The sequence below is a fragment of the Hetaerina americana genome, unplaced genomic scaffold (genome assembly GCF_022747635.1).
Source record: "Hetaerina americana unplaced genomic scaffold, ioHetAmer1.1.p SCAF_94, whole genome shotgun sequence".
NCBI lineage: Eukaryota > Metazoa > Arthropoda > Insecta > Odonata > Calopterygidae > Hetaerina > Hetaerina americana.
Genome location: NW_027287583.1, coordinates 129832 through 147830, shown reverse-complemented (window position 1 = coordinate 147830; position 17999 = coordinate 129832).

Genomic DNA, 17999 nt, shown 5'->3' with positions numbered 1-17999 from the left:
ATATATACACACATATATATACACACACACACATAGTATATATGTATATATAAGAAATTGGACAGCAACAAACAATATAGAAACACATAAAAAGATCACTCACATGTTATTTCTTGATCATTTCGATGGAATTCTGCTCCGTCATCATCGGAAGACGGAGCAGAATTCCATCGAAATGATCAAGAAATAACGTGTGAGTGATCTTTTTATGTGTTTCAATATTGTTTGTTGCTGTCCAATTTATTATTCGGCACTTTCGTGTTACGTCGACGAAATCATATTTATATATTTCTAATATATATATATATATATATATATATATATATATATATATATATATATATATATATATATATATATATATACTATATATATATATATAATATACATACACACATACAGGATGCATTCCGAAAGTAATGCAATATTATGTAAAAATTACAAAAATATAATATATATATATATATATATATATATATATATATATATATATATATATATATATATATATATATATATATATATATATATATTAAAACACAGATTTAGATTTTTAAAACATAGAAGCAGCATAGAATACAACATAGAATGCTTTTATTGGTTGTTAATATAGAGAGAACTAGATGTCATCGTGCGTCTAAATACTTTTCTCATGATTGAATTCCATTTTTCACAATAAAGGGTCCTCATTTTTACACGTCACTAAATGAACTCCTAATGTAAGTTCATAAGCCGAAAAAATAAACATAAAATGTTGCTTTCTATGAAACAGACACCATAAATTCTATGGTGCCTAATTTTAAAATACTAAGAACTTAAGAGAAACTTTTGCCTATTTAACCTGGTTTGCATTTCATTTTAACTTCAAATGCCATATCATTTGTTTTTTCTGCAAAGTGCTCACTGGATTGCATTCGAGTAATGTTAAAAATTTTTAATCTAACGTAATGAATTGCACTGATATTTTCTACCTCCACTTAATTAGTACAGAACCTTCAGTTTTGTGGATTGAAAAAAAAAGAAAAAAATTAATGTGTTCCAAATATAATCTATTTTTGATGTGACGACGAATATAATAATACAACTGTCGAAATGCATGATGATGCAAATAAGAGCGATAACGGGAAGTTAGAAATCGACATATGTCCCATCAATATAAATACATCCAAATATGCCACCCTATAAAAGCAGTATTCATGAAGTTATTTGTAATCCGTCAAGAGCGCTCGTTTCTCCGGTCCGCTTCGAATTAAAACATCCGAGGAAACTTGGCATCCTAACAGTCCCTCCCGGATGCCACGCATATCTCATCGCTAGCGTTGATGTTGATTGAAGACTTGGAACTCGCTTTTTAAACCCCTCGTCTCCTCTTCAAAAAACGTGAGAAGAATTTTATTCGCCTTCGTGACGGGAAAAAAAAGCTGCCTTTTCATTCGGGGGAGGAGGAAAAAGTTTAACGCGGGGCATAACATTTTGCGCCCTAGCTCCTGTTTAGGACAAGTTAAATTTTTCAAGCAAATTTTGCCCAAACATGATACGTAATAAATGGGATTTTCACCCTCAAAAACTTACTCTGCCAATATTTTACCGCACTATCCTTTTACATATGAGGATATCATCAATCATATTTCATATGGTTAACGTGTTAAGTCGTGATTTGACGTCTGTGGCAAACTTAATGCGTAAATGCAAGGCTTTGGAGTTCGATTGCAAAATCGTTTGCTCTCTTTATGCAGCATTTAAAAGCATCCAGGTTCTTCCTTGCTCATTGGAAAAATCTTGTGGAATCTACGGGAAACATCATTAAAAGACCATGGAATTAAATTATAGCGTTCCGGACTACAAAATCCAAATTATGATACCTACACCATTTCGAGTAATAATTTGTAAGAATAGGAATATTTAGTCCTGCCCGTTCCTATGATAAGTAACTATATTGTCCTACGCTTGAATTATTTGCCTCATGCTATCCGTAATTAATGAAGTCATGGTGTTTACATTTTAATTGGTGGATAAACACTTAAGCACGGAAGCCAACCCTGTAATAATACTGCCATCCGGTAATTCTGCGAACCGCCTGTCATCGTTTTATACCCCGTTGCCATTTGTATTTATGAGTACGCTTCGTCGCTCGTTTTGTTATAAATCGTACTTAGCTCTCTTTCCCTCTCCCAAATGTTAGTTGGGTGTTTCGATGCTCGTACACACCGGGTAACTTTAGTTATTTATTTATTTATATTGACTCATTGTACGGATTTTTCTGGCGGAAGGTTTTTTTTCGTGAAAACTCATGGAACTCCTCAATATTTTTTTCAATTTGGATGAAAATTTTCAACGTTTCATCCTACCTACCTAAGGTGATATAATTTACAAATAGGTATGAACTCCGGTAAAATTTGAATGTTTTTGTGTAAAACCCATTTTGATGGATTAAAAATCCTCGGAGAATACTGACAATACATCTCGTGAGGTCATGGTTGCAATTTTAGCATGAAAGATTCACCAGCAATTTTCCAATGCGTAGTACAATTAGAGTTATGACGAAATGATTTAATTTTCACCAGAAATTTAAGCCTCTATTATGATGCAATAATATTGAAATCCAATCTGTCTGAAACCTTTTCTTAATGAATGACTATTGTTCGTTCATTTTATTTAACGCTAAACATATTTATATTTCACGTGACTATAAATATTGAATTAAATTTTGATTGCCGATAAAGGATTCAATAATTGTAATAAGAATTCTGAAGCAGTTATTTATTTGAAGGGTATAGTTTTGGTTTGATTTTTTGGTTTACGGAATTAAGGTAAGAGTGTTTCATTCGATTAATTATCTTCGTGAATTCACTCTGAACATAGGAAGAGTAAACGTCTTTAGAAGGGAGGGGTTTGCTTCACTTAATGCGTCAACCGCCTGGTAACACCCGTTCCTCGGTGTTGAGAGGGCGCTTGTTAAAACGACGCTGGGATGTGCGTTGGACGAGGACGGATGAGAGGGAGGCGTTGGTCGCGAAGGTTTCGCAACCACTCGCCATTCCCTCTCTCTCTCTGCGGCTGAGAGAGTACATTGTGAAGGAAACTAGATCCGGCGCTCGTCCTGCTCAAATTTTTACGCCTAACGTTTCGGGTGGAAATCAGCGAATGGATTGGTTCTGGGTGGCGGAATGAGAGGAAGATGGAAGTAGTGAAAGGAGGAAGGAAGGACGGAGGGAGATTGGGTCCGTCCTTTCCTTTGACCTCCGGAGAGCGAGGGAATGTTTAAACGATGCGCGTCTGCGGCGCTTCCGTCCTGACGGCCGCAGAAATGAATTCAATTCGAACAAACGGGTGGAGCAATCCGAATTCCACGCCTTCCTCACCCGTGTGCCTCTCCCTCACCCCTTACCCGCCTTACCAACCACCAGCGTGCCCACTGAAGACCTCTTAATCCGTCGCGCACCTTAGCAGCGAGCGAACTCCAAGCAGAAATAAATAAATGGAAAAAAAAATAATCATTCGAGTTTACGTTGGCGTGGAGATCCTTTGTCCCCACCCATCCAATAGCGTAATGCGGACTAATAGGTTAAAAGAGGAATAGAGAAAGAAGGATCAAAGACCCACATAACTTATGATGATAGAGAAGAGATAGAGGTATAAATAGGTGCGCATTTGCTTTAGATAGATAGATAGAGGTTTTTATTTGGGCGAAATTGAGACCTAATGGTCCCTTCTTCCATTTGAATCATCGTCGTATAAGTCAATAAATAACTCGCAAAACTGGATAGAGACAATATTAATTACAGTAACTTTCTGAAATTTATTTCACTTTTCTGCATATTCTCCCCGTGCATTCAGACATACACCCCATCCCTTTAAAAGTCGTCGCTAGCCGGCAGCAAGTAAGTCTTTTGTTTGCTGTCGCAGCCAACGAGTAATCCCTTGCACTTAGGCATCATTATATTCAAGACGTCGCCCACGCAAATGATTATTTATGGGCCAGAACAGATGAAAATCACTAGGGGTTAAGGCGGGACTGTACGGTGGATAATCCAAGCGTTCCGATTTAAATATTTATCACAGCTCCTGCGTTTGTCTTGCTGACTTTTGCAACTTATTTATTGACTTATTTTCGTATATTAGGAATAAAATTCATAATTACATGCATACATACACATAAATACATAGTAATAGACAGACACAAATTCATTACGCATAGATTTGCATTTCGAAAAGAAAAGAAAAAAATATATATACATATATGCATCAATGCATACGCACATACTGTACAGGGTAAGAGAACAGCTATAAATAGGAGCGTATTTACTTTACTGGGCGTGGCGTGGTCGATTCTTATCCAACGCCTGGCCTCCGCAGCTGTTTCGAGTTGGTGAGGAGAGAAATTTACAAAGTTAAAGAAAGAGTCGTTTAATTGCAGTTTATTAGTGGAAGTAAACGGCAGCCGAGGTCATTTGCGCCATATGGGAAAGGTCGTAATTTGATTGAGGTAGGATTTCCAGGGAATTTTGGGAGGAGTAAATGGAGAGAAACAGGGAGTCGGCATTAATCTATTCTTGAAGAAAACCCCCAATCGGTACACAATTAAGCGTTCAATCTGACGCACAGTGTGAGTGCTGCACTTGAAGTACTCTTCGCATGAGACCCAAGTGATACTAATGAAGTATTCATCCTCCACCAGAATTCGAACCCGAACCCTCTGGATGGGAATCCAGCTCAAGAAGGATTTAAAGAAAGGGACAGAGGGAAAAATGGAAGGTATAACGCCGTAAAACGCACGGAGTAAAATATTAAAAGGATAATGAGTGTGGAGATGGACAGTACAAGTACATAATTAGACATAATCCATTATGAATTCAAATAGGATGGTAAAATAAAAATTAAATAGATCACATAGAATGCCATCATATTAGTACGAAAATAATTCGCATATTCATTCGCAATCGTGGGAAACATTGAGAATTTTTGGTAATTATCATCGCATAAAAAAAAACTCACCGTTGAGAAACAACCCTTGTTCAAAAGAGGAGAGAGTGGGGAAGGGAAGAAGGCAGGAGAATGAGGTGGCAGCAAAAAAAAGAGCAAATTCCGCGCGGGGAGGGGTACTGCTGCGTGGTTTTGACTCGGGACAACTTTTCGGGAAATACTCCACAATGGCTACGTGGTGGTCTCAGGTGGATTTGGAGAGAAAAGAGGCGGGGGGGAGGGGTAGGGGTGGGAACGGTGAAAGGGTTTTGTGACCGGGGTTCCGAGGGATTCGTCGGGCGGTATAATGGAGTGAGGATAAGAGAGGGGGGAATTGGGGAGAAGGTTCCGCGAGGCGGGAGAGAGAGAGAGAGAGAGAGAGAGAGAGAAAGCGATGGCCGAGAGCAAGGGGCGCCGCCGTTGGGAGAGTCGGGGGATAGATGGATGGATGGAGGGGTCCCCTACCCTTATACATCTTGGGCACTGCTGGTTCCGGCTATTTCCCCGAGCTCTCTACCTAATCCAAGTTTTCTAAATCCGCGGGAAAGGTTTTTATTCTCTCCCCGAGATGTTTTTTGCATGCATATGGAGAAAGGCGGGAGAGGGAGAACAAAGAGAATTCCAGAATTAGCTCTTTGCTCAAAAGAATTCCTCTTGAGGAAAGTAGATATTGGAAATGGATGGATTAGTGTAGGGTTCACGTTTAATAGTTTGCAAATAATTCCTATACAAGTTGCGTCATGACAGCCGAAATATCTTGTGGGGTGGAGGTCCCCGTAGAGTAAGTCTCCCGTATTTTTTTCTTATTTCGAGCAATATCGACAGCCGATGTACCTTGAGTTCCCGAAACGACTCATAGAGCCCTGAATTTTCGCCAGTTTTCCTCGGAGTACAGCACGAAATTGAATAGAACACTGTTATTCCGAAGGTCAAACTCGAATCTTTGATTCTCGAGTTAGCAAGCGATCGCGTTGCCCACCTGTCTTTAAAAATCTTAAAGACGATCGGTTTTTAATTAATTCGATGTTGGATCAATCTGACGTAGAGTATCAGTACTCCAGGGAAAGGTTTTATGCAAAGGGTAAACTCTCGTTTTGGAATTTCAGTTTGAATGTGATTAAGGAGAAAGTCGTACCATGCACCTGTCCCAAGAGGTGAAATTACGTTTCGGGTAAGGAAATGTGGGAATGGTGGATATAAAAAATAATGGCCGGAGGGAGAACAAAGGTGTGGAGCAATTTCTTCGTAAAGGGTGTAAAATATCGTGACATGAAGCGTTTCCATTTATTATGTGAATGTGTGCCATATTCACTCAGATAAAACGGCCAGGCCGTGCCTTTCCGTAACTACCAAATGCTCCAGGTACACGCATCGAACTGATTTATATCTTTTAAAAGTAACCTCGAAACATTTTGTTTCCCCTTTTGGAAAATAATATTTATAAGTTATTTCTTTCATTCACAAGGAGTAAATAAATGTACAATTGGTCTTTATCTATGAACGTTTAACGCTTGCTTAAATCGAAAAGTATTTTAGCTGTCATTCGGATTCGTAGTACGGGGGGCGAGGACAAGATCTGTTCAAGTGCATTATCAGAATAGCCGTTGTGCTTTAGGGAAAGGATACATTTGGGAATATTCAAATTAATACCCTTTTTTTAATAATACCGCCGCCAAATGTGCAGGAAACAATAGGCCTCTTTTCAGGCTCCTCTCTTCATTTTGGTAGTCGTTACTCGCGGGTTCAATGTGGGTGGGGGTTTCACATTGACCTTGTAATCATGTTTGGACTCGAATGCCTCGATGTCAACTCTATCATTACATTTTATCATCACGCGTTCAATAACTCACAATTTCGCAAGTAAAACCCTTTAGATTATGTATTTTAATATTCAAAACGGTCTTTTTGCATATTGATCCCAATGCCAGGCAGTACTGAGGGTGTGTTGTAAATCTGAGATTCCAAAGTCAACGCATTTCTGTTCACTATTATAATCATCATTTGCTGTTAAGTATACTTGTTGGCATTGATGATAGTCTCATTAGGCTTTTGTATGGAGCATGTGGCTTAAATTTCCATGAGCAATACCAAAAAGAATTCGATGTAAGTCGGATGAAATAAAAAGCAGGGCATTTGTGGAAGAGATTGATACATATCCACCGTCTGTATGGAAACCGAAATCTGTCTCGAGTAAGTATTTGAATTTTTACTTTAACTGGAAATTGTTGACGCCATAATTTGTCGGCACGATTTATCTGTATACGAGCTGATTTTACTTAAATTTTACTGCCGAAACCCTGCATTGTCTTGTGATAGATGGTCTCGCTCGAGGTCGATGGCTATTAGGAAATTATGCAAGTAGATTGGTAAGCGACAGAGAGAGAGATCGTAGGCTTTTCTCATGCTTTGTTCCTTGGGCTAGCGTAAGAGACCATAAAGAATTTGAAAGAAATGCAGGGAGAAAGGCAGAGAGAAAGACGGGGAGTATAAGGGCGTTAACGAGCGGTCAAGAGAGCGAGGGTGAGCCAAGAAGGATCGGCGAGGGGTGAAGGGGGAGTTTAGGGGGAGGGCGAATGGGAGAAGGGTGCCGGGTGAGTGGAAGGAATAAGGCAAGGGTGGGGGAGGGCGGCTGGCGGGTGGATGTGAGTAGATGTGTGTTTGGAAGTGGGTGTGTGCGAGTGTAGGGTAGTTCCGAATGGAAGCTGAGTCCATTGCTCCCCCAGCATCGATCCGGCCCAACAATCTTCTGCAACCGACCCCTACACTCTCCCTCCACCCATCCTTCCCAACTCGCCCCACGCCGTCTCCTCCCTCCCCCACCTCCCGCCCCGCCGCCACCCGTCTCCTTATCCACCACCCCACCAAATACCACACTCCCATTTCCACCCACCCCTCTCTTCATAACGCCGCCGCCCGCTCCCGAGACCGGCCTCCACCCTCCCCACTCCGCAACACTGGCAGTGTCAATTGCCGAGGCGGGCAGGCGAGCGAGGGCAGCGAACCCACGCACTTCCAAAAAACTTCGCGACCCCCCCCACCCCTTCCTCCTCTCCAGTCTCCGTATGTTGGTAACTCCCACACACATACACTCCCATCATGACGGGCGATATCCTATCTTGGTTCTTTACCATGGAGCTCGTACATATAAATATATAGGTGTGTATATATATATATATATATATATATATATATACACCTATATATTTATATGTACGAGCTCCATGGTATAAATATATATATATATATATATATATATATATATATGTATATATGTCTTTATTTATTTTATAAACATACGTGTGTGTATACATATATATAGTATATATACACACACGCATATATATATATATATATATATGTTTTTTCTGTCAGTCGGCCCGAGTAAAAGAGAGGTCAGAATGAGTTTTCATTGGGTTTATTGGATAATTGACGAAGTTGCTTTTTTGTGCACAGAATTTTTTCAGACGTCCATGAAAGGATAATACAGTCGGTTTTTAGATGACAAAGCGTCATTAAACGACTTCCGTTGGGGAGGAGTCGTCCGTTGATGCTGTACGGATGTGTAAAACGTGGACCGTGCAGAAGCAGCAAGTTAGCAACCAACGATTATCGTCTAATCGTGCCATTCTTTGTATACAACACGCTTTTTTTGTGAAATTCAAATATTTAAAAAGTATTTAATTCTTGCCTTCGAGGGATATTTGGCAGGCAATTATATTTTTGATTTTCCTTCTTACTACTCTTGCATACCGAGGAAAGTAAAACTCTTTTTTTCTAGGAAACCAATCAGTGGTAGAGCTCTCTAAATGTAAGACGTATGTTATAGCAACAATTTATTTGCAAAAAAAGTAGGCATTTGGTATTGTAAATATAAAGGTTCTAGTACTCAATGGAACAAAAATTATATTAGCTGCTTTAATTGAGTTACTTTACGTGATATAAGTCGCATGGTTTTGTATGAAATATCGTTCTTTGTACCAAGATGTGCAAAGAAATGAAAGCGCGTGTAAAGTTTGCACAAAAGTTTACAGATTAAAAAAATGATGAAATTGGCACAGTGGCATTTAATTTTTGAGTCATTTGGTTTGAAAGGAGTTTTGTTTAATTGGGAACGATTTGTTCAACCTGAAAAGTAAAGATGATTTCAATTTAGGAGCTGCAAAACTGATATATGAGTTTTAATGGGATATCTGTTGTTCAACACATATTTTTTCTTTCTCTTTTACTTTCTTATTATTTCTTGTGGAACAAATGATATCGTGTTCAAATAGTCAAGTGTAATCACATGAAAATAGAATATTAACTGGTAAGTACTTAAAATAATTATTTTCTAATAACACATCTTGGACAATTTGAGTAGCTTCAGGCGTGAAGTGGTGGAAGTCGAACATAATGAATAACTAATTGAAGCACTTTGATAATTTTGTTTTATTTGACGACCGGGTTTCGATGTATTACATCATCATCAGGGACCTGATGATGATTTAATACATCGAAACCCAGTTATAAAATAAAACAAAAATTTTATCAAGTGGAAAAGTGATTCGATTAGTTTTTCAACACATCTTGGAGTTTCTTGCTTGATTTTCATGTTGATTGTTCTCAAATCTAAAAATGAAATCATCATTAATATAATTTTTCGGTTTCATAGCTTGCGGGAAGGTACCGTTTCAAATGTAACGTTTGAGAACATTAGGCATTTCGAATTACCATTAGGAAATTAGCCAGGCGAGAATAGGTTTAGCCCGCTCACAAAGATCTTTAGTCCGTTAAGATATTAACCATACGTACATTAAATGAGACACGTGTTTTTCTCGGTTAACAGTAGGTGGGTGGGTGATGTTAAAATTTCTCGTCAACTTAACCAAACTTCCAGCAACGAATAAATTGTGTTAGCTTAAGTATTGCAAATTCAAGAGAATGTAAACTTGTGACTCTCCTTCCTAATATGCCACATAGCATCGTAATATGTTTATAAAGCTATGACTTCGAACTAGAAGTGTTGCCAGATATTATTTATTTAACTAGTTAATCAAAGGTTCGAAATTAATAGTAAACTATTGGAGCATGTACCCCCAATAGTAGATCTTCGAAATGGTGCTCTATGGGGGCTAAAAAAAATGTTGATCGTTGATGCCCTGCAAATTTTCTCACGACCCATTTACGTTATGGTCCGATGCACAGAATTCGCATCCTTTCATTAACTGCGTCAGCCGCGCAAACGATCCGCTGAATCGAAACACGGCGTATATTTTTTTTTCAAAATTTCCAGGTCTTTTGACCTGTTCAGAAAACATTTTCCCATACCTCTCATACACCATTATTCAGCGCTACAGTTTATTTGTGTGCTTTGCACTCTTTCCCTCGTAATATCATGAAATTCCGTGTTTCATACATTCAAACATTTGAAATCACATCATTTAAAGACTAATGCCATGTGAAATAGGTCTGGTTGCTCAATTAGCAGCAATATCCGAGCCCATAGACTGAGTTTCAGACTGTGAAAACACAATGCGAAAATGGAAATAAAGAATTTAAATCTTTTATTGGTAGCGAGGTCGATTTTTGAATAATAAATGACCCAAGAAAGCATTTTTCAACGCAGACAAAATGATACAGGCGGCAATGCAATAATAATTTTTGCAATGGTTGAAATGCACTCCCCGTCTATCACGTTCGGAATTTGGAAGTCGGATTTGCGGCATTAAATGAATAATTTATCTATTCCAAAGCATCCCAAGTTGGATTTTATTGGAGAATTCAGTCGCCAGCATTGAGAATTCTTGGAACTTTGGTGATTTATCGATGAAGCTTACACTATGCCAGGGATTCTCGGTGTGTGCCCGACCCTACGGAAAAGAGTGTCGATTAAATCTTAATTACGTGACATAATGAAATAATATCTTAATTACATGACATCCATGTCATTTTTTATTAACACTTGGTGAAAAAAAGGTCACATCGTGAGGTCAGTTTTTATCAAATTGGGTAAACATTTGGATGCATAATGATGAGGAAGGCTGAATCATGGGAGATACGTGCTAACAGATATTTGTGTAGCCAACAGTTGGCACTTCCCTTGCACAAATGGGTACCCTGTGAGCCAGCATTGTTCACTCGCATTCCCAGTTCGGTAGTCGAGAACAATAGGTTCTGTCCGTGATGAATATTCGACTTGATCCGTACGCATTATAACGGTGTACTATTATTTAGGATAGAATAGGTTATTCCGAACTGAAATATTTAAGATCTTAAATTATTCAACACATGAAATTTTGACGACACAAGGGTTTTTTCGGTTTCTGTACATCACCGCTGAAGCCTTCTTGACAAGTTTATGCACAATCCTCTACGCCTTTAATGCCATTATTATCAGTAGGTATTTTCAGCAAAGGAAATCATCTTGCCATATTTTAGGAAACACTCTTCAATCTCTTAGTGTGCATCAAATCGGTTGATATTCAAGGAATAATATTACGAGGGTGGTCTGACAATTTTCCGACCTAAAAAGATACAAAACATTTTTTTATGAAATTTTCTGAGTTCGGAAACTTTTTAGACCAACCTCGCACATCAATAATTACATGAAAAATATTTATAACTACGTGTAATAACACAATCTAAGTGTTGGTATATCTTGGGAAACTTCATACTCGCTAATTTCTCATGTTCTGTGCCTAGAAAGTTATTATCATGCCAATAGTTTTTCTCCCACAGTTATTTGATTAATTTTCATAATTTTTCCGTGTAGTGGTTTTTGTTTTGACAGAATCCCTTTCACTGGCGTGTTTGGAAATCCTTATTATTGGAATGATTATTTAAGAATTTTTCAAAGATATTTCTCGAGAATTTTTCCGAGCGGTCTTATTAAATTTTTTTCTAAAAATCCGATGAGTAAAATCTTGCTCGAGGGAGCATGAGGCCTCGACAAAAGACATTCGCCTGGGCGTCGCTAATTCGACGAACACGAGCGTTCCCTAAAGTCGCTAACGAACGTCGTTGCCTCACTCCTTATTCTTCTCTTCAGTCCCTCATTTCTTCCTCGCCCCGATTTCGTTCTTTTTTGTTTCAATATTTATCGCTTCGAAGATGTTAATAATTTCCGAAGCGTGCCGTCGATGTACGAGACTGTGACTGCATCTTTATGATCGTTCTAACCTCGACCTTCCCCGGCTCCATCTCCCCTTATTTCCCATCCACTTATCCCTACTGCTATTTCCTCATATATAATTATTAGTAATTATAGTTTCTCTGAGTGTCGATCCTCGGAGGATGGTTTTTAATTTTGATCGAAATTAAAATTGATTTCTGATGGATAAAATAAATATGTATCTCACGGATCACGTATACTTTTGCTATATATTTCAACTTGCTTTCATATTTATCTTCAATAATGTTCGCTGTAGTTCTCACTTTCTTCAAAGTATTGATTCATTAATTTTGTCACATTTTTCTGGAAGCTTTTCTCATTTGTGCCCTTGTTTAGAGATGGCATATGTTAATTAATGCTGTTGGAGCTGGTTTCCCAAACTAACATTTGGTGGTAAATACATACGTTTATCTTTAGAAGGTAATCGCCCATGCAGACGAAGCTAGTCGAGTCCCAGACTTAGCAGTGCTCTCTGAAACAAGTATTACAGTAGAAGGTGCAGCCAAAGAGAAACTTAAAAGGTAAATTAATGAAGTTATATAGAGTGGTATTATAGAGGGTGGTGTGTGCAAAACTTTACTCTAGTGCTCTTTGCTCACGAGACTACAGTAACGAACGCCTTGGAAGTGCAAGCGGCCGAGTGCGAAACAGAGATGCATGTGAAAAAATGGGTTAATCAATGAATCAACTGAATTTTCTATTTTAGTTTGCACTCAAGTTGCCCCTTATGTGGTTTCATTGCGTTGCGTTGGTGTTTTAATATATTTTACAGTGCAAATTCTTTTATCTCGTATTAAATATTAACATCGGCCTTGTGGCTACCTTTAAATTGTCGAACATCATACTTTATTGAGTCAGCGAGTTTTCTGGATTGTTTCTGTTTATATTCTAAATAGTTTTTCTCTTTTCTTTTAGGTATGTATCCAGTTTCTAAATTACCATGATAATAACCGAAGGAAATGTTAAAGTAAGTTATCTATTGAATTAATCACAAATCCGCTTGTAATTTTTTTAACGGATTTTGGGAAAAGTATATGTTATGGCTCTCTTGTCTAACTTAAGTAAGTTATGAGAGTGACATAAGATAGCTTTACTTTAAGGTGAAGAGGGAATTTGAAATTAACCATCAATTAAGTTACCATTTGGTACCTTTTTGCATCCCATCTAAGTCTGTGAGTATGAATTAGTGTAACTACTAAATTTATCTCTTGAAGTTAACTTACCGCATCAGTATTTGATATGGAATAGATTGAATTCTTTCATATTTATAATTATTCCAAGCTAATTTCAACTGAAAATGAGTGACTTAAGCAATGCTCAATTGACGCTTTGCCTATAGAGTAAATGTGAAAGTCTGGTCTTTTTATTTTAAAACTTATCACTCATTGTATGGAATGGAATCTCCCATTGTAAGATCTTTAATTAGACTACGAGTATTGACTATGTCCTTATTATAAATTTCTCCAGTAATTCTCAATTCAATCTTCATAAATTAATTTCTAAAATACGGCTTAATGAACCGTCTAACGAAATAAAAAAACTTTTATCATACTTCATCGAGTTTCTCGCATTTCGTTTGTTCAGCTGTTACTTAACAGCGCATGGTTGTGATAGCGATAGGCGCAGTACATTATACGAACTTAACCCCGTTATCTCCAATGTGACCTTTTCTTTTCTCAGACTGGTTGCAGGGGAAATTTAAAGTCAAAATAAAAATGCTTGATAGGAATTTTGTCGTATTTCATGATAGAGTCAAAACTGCGATTACGGTCTTGCTCCTTCATTAAAATACTATATGTTTCATGGATTGTGTATATATATATATATAATCCATATATATATATATATATATATATATATATAATATAAATTATATATATATATATTATATATATATATTTGAAACCTAGTGAGGGTCCTTCATTTTTTGTTTGTTTCTGTGTTTTTATCTTTGTCCAATAGTGCTAACTTCATATACATTATATATACTATATATTATATGTATTATATATATATCATATATATTATATATATATATATATTATATATATATTATATATATATATTATATATATATATTATATATATATATATATTATATATATATATTATATATATGTAGATTTCTTCGAAATGGAGCGCGCTTCGGTGACGCACAAATATATAAAAACACAAGTGAAGATTTTTAAAACATAGGAACACAAAAAAAGGACAATCACATATGCTATCACCACCGATGCTCAAGCCTATTGAGCTATCGAGGTTCGTATGATTATATATATATAGTATACATATATATATATAATATATATATTATTATTATTATTTGGTAATCTACCGGTTAAGGTAGGTTTTTGGATGGACACGGCTACTAAATAAATATTTTGTGATTTCTAACAATATACAAAATCCAGTATCCTGCTCTGCATCAGATCCCTCTTCATCTCTGAGTACTTTCTTCCTCCCTTCATCCCGTCCAACATCATTATCCTATTCCTTCCCTTTCCTCGTTTGCCTAACATTCTCCCCTCTATTACAGTCTTCAATATCGCACTGCCGGTCATCCCCCCTTCATCCAATTTTCCTGCCTCCATAGGATTTCTCCCAACAAAACCCTCTCTTCGCCCACCATACCAAGTACTTCCTCATATGTTTTCTTCTTTGTCCATTTCACCTTCTCCATTCTTCTCCAAACCCACATTTCAAAAGCCTCCAATCTACGTCTATCCTCCTGCTTCAATGACCACGTTTCCGCACCGTACATAGCTACGCTCCATATCAAAGTTTTTACGAGTCTTTTCTTAATATCCTTACTCAACGTCCAACGTCAATATATATATATATATATATATATATATATATAATGTATATATATATATAATTTATATATATATAATGTATATACGTATATATATAATTTATATATATATATAAAGTATATATATAATATATATATAATATATATATATGTATATGTATATATATATATATATAATGTATACACACATACACGAGTATATATCAAAGATTGTTTATTTATCCTTATCCATAACAGTATGTCCTCAATCGCAATTTTTCATCATCAGTTCACAAACAAATGTCATTTTGGTGAAAAGACAAAAATATCTTCATGAATGGATGCGAATTTCTAATCAGAGTACCAGAAGGAAATGAAGTGGAAAGGAGAATGAAATAAAAGAAGGCAGGCACGTCTTTGTGTTTACCAGTGACATTAATCTTGACGACAAAACAATGTCATAACAACGAAAAGACGATCAATCTTGCTCATTTAATTTTGTCCATTCTCTTGCTGCGCAAAATAAAGTATTCCAAACCAGACGCAATAGATTTGAAATAAATTCTTCGGGTTCCGTGCTCTATGAACTCCGATGGCGTCTACAATTCTTTTCTCTTTTTTTCCTAAGTAACATTCTGCGTGTCATGTATTTGAAATTGACGAATTGTATTTTAATTACTGAACGAATTACGTCGCAGAATTTTTGATCAAGAGAGAGTATGGACATAGGCTGGAGCTTCCAGTCCCCTCAGTTTTTCCCTCAGTGACTCCTCTATTTCTCTTCATTCAGAGCCTTCATTTATCTTGTCCTCCCTCTTCAGGCATTATCTTCAGGAGTTCGCGTTAATCATCTGCCTCTCTCTTTTTCTTGCATTTGTCTATGGCAGCACTCGTTTTGATTTATCAACTTTGTTTCTACCCCACATAGCATGGTTTCTGTTAAATTTGTGTGCATTTGTTTGAATTATTTGATCCATAATTATTTGTTGTTATTTATGGACTTTAAAAATATTTTATTTAAGTTAAGAAAGCGTTATTTAGATAAATAATAAAGTATCGGAGTCTACAGGAAGGCATAATAGCACAGATATACGTATGGTAATGTGGAGGTCAACTTTTACGGTAGTAAATGAAAATACTTTGTGTATTTTTGTGAAATATACTGCTGGTTCCATCTATCATCTTTTTAATACTGATTCTTTTAATGTTTTATTCGTAGTTAAATATTGAACATATTTTATAATACACACGTGTCTATATATATATATATATTTATTTATTTATTTATTTAAACACATTTTATCATATTTCAATATTATAATTAATTCATTCTACTAGCATTTTTAATCAGTATAATTTGCTTACGTACTTTGGTAATATTACAATAATATTCTTTAAAAAAATTAGAATCCAAGGAAAGAAAAACCTGAGACCAAGGTAATGTTATAACGAGATCTCTATTGAAAAGAGAAATAATGTCCTTATCAGTTGCGCCCTATTTAATATAGTCATGTCATATAAGTATTTCCGCGAATCCTCCTTGTTGCAATTGTAATCTTCATATCACTGATATATGATAATATTTTTGAACACTAATTTTGAAAATTATTTATCAAAATTCTTGTGATCGTGTGAAATCGCAGGATAAATATTTTTACATCCCTTGTCACCATTCAGATATGGAGGCAGCCCAGAGTACGGAGGTTTCAGCCGTAAGGCCGTAGAGACCCCGTTTCGATTCCGTGTTATGTCCCTCTCAACTGCTGTCCCAGAAAATGTTTATTAAATGCGACATTTAATCACTTGACTCAACCCGCATTCGTGCCCGGGTCTCTTATTTTTCGGTTTTGCATCCCGCACAAAGTAAATGACTAGCTAATGACGAAATACCATGCATTTGTGCATTAAATTGCAAGCTCTTCCAAATTCGTACAAGCAGTGCGCGCTATGGTGTAAAATCCTAAGGGTGGTTTTAAGCATTTTTGCTTAAGTATGCGGGTAATGACCCCCCTAATTGAGCCCAATTTTGGTGATTTTCTGAAAAAAAAACTTTCCGTGAACCTCCATGCAGCGCAGCGAAACAAACTGGTCTCTCAAGTATGGTGTGTGAAGTTCACACGTCATCGAGATTATATCAGTCCTAACCCATTAAATCGAGAGGTTGATTACTATGGTAGCATCTGTGGTGAGTTTTAGCACTTAATACGAAATCCGCTGTGGGTAGTTGTTGAATTAATCCCCGTGTAAGCATTTCAAGTCTACATGTATGGTTCCCTCTAGTCGCTACCAGCCTAATCAAGACGTTCCTATATTCCCGATTCCTTTCATATTTTCGAAGTTATTTATTAACTCTTGCCACATTGAATGTCAATTGACTTTTGTATACTACTATGCTCGTGGTTTTCAATTGAGGTTATACGTCTTCAGAATGATGAGTTTTTTCTTGGGCGGACGGTGCCAGGGATTGGTTATATTCGTTTTGAAAAGTTGGTACAAGATAATTGATACCTGAAAGAGATGCGTTAATACTGGAAGGTAAGGGGAGATTCCGTTTTATAATTTCATCACAGATATTAGCATAAACAATGAACACATACTTGACCAGAATTGGTCATTTTTGAAATGATATTGTCACTCATATATAGTTACTTTCGGGGAAATATTATGTTTTCTGCAATGCTTATAGTATATTCTGTGGTTATAATTAAACACCTTTTATAGGCTACGTATTTGCACACTGTCACATGTAAAATTAATTATTTGAGATGAGTGATACAGTTTCAGGGGTAGCATGGTGGAAACCCTTCATGATGAATGAAAACACTTTGCTTTTCCGCATAGAATATTTTTATTACGACCTAGTTTTCGTTGCAGCGTAACATCTTCAGGTCTCTAGTAACATCTACCGGTCTTCAGACCTGAGGAAGTTACATTGTAACGAAACCTTGATATTAATAAAACAAAGTCTATGAGGAAAATAAAAGTGTCTTTTTTCATCGTTTAAGATGTGTTTTGGCGGAACCGTTTCACAATATCTGTGGCCAGTAAACAAAAAGTGGATTTTATTCAAAGCGCAAAATCTAAAGGTAA